General features: G+C 22.0%; 1 long non-coding RNA gene across 1 annotated transcript in view; it reads right to left on the bottom strand.

The window, feature by feature from the left end:
• LOC124956269 overlaps positions 1-109 on the bottom strand; it is a 784-nt gene extending 675 nt beyond the window's left edge. Inside the window, exon 1 of the long non-coding RNA XR_007103195.1 lies at positions 1-109. This exon is cut by the window's left edge and continues 95 nt beyond it. This is a non-coding gene — a long non-coding RNA (uncharacterized LOC124956269).
• Between the last annotated feature and the right edge of the window lie 305 nt (positions 110-414).

The following is a 414-nucleotide window of genomic DNA, read 5'->3' as shown; positions in this document are numbered from 1 at the left end:
TGTTGTTATCATTGTTTTTTGTGCTCTCTCTTTTTTTTTTTCTTTTTTTTATTAAATTTTATTACACTTCAAATTTAATTATAACTTTTTCGTTATACTTTTGTTTCCTTTTTTTTTTCTTTCCTTTTCTTTTTCTTTTTTTCTTTCCAATTCTTTTTTTTTTTGTTCGTTTGTTGTCTTCTCTTTTTTCTTTCTCTCTTTCTTTTTTTTTTTTTTTTTTTTTTTTTTCATTCTTTCTCTCTTCAACATTTTTCAAACATCTCACGAATTCACTTTCATTTGACCTGTAATTCAAGATGAAAATATATATATATATATATATATATATATATATATATATATTTCTACGTACACCATGTTTAACAATTTTATTTTATGTATATACGTGGTCCTCTGTGTGTGTGTGTGTACGTA

The sequence above is a fragment of the Vespa velutina genome, chromosome 21 (genome assembly GCF_912470025.1).
Source record: "Vespa velutina chromosome 21, iVesVel2.1, whole genome shotgun sequence".
NCBI classification, from domain to species: domain Eukaryota; kingdom Metazoa; phylum Arthropoda; class Insecta; order Hymenoptera; family Vespidae; genus Vespa; species Vespa velutina.
Note: the sequence above shows the minus strand (reverse complement) of the source record. Positions and strands in the feature narration are given on the sequence as shown.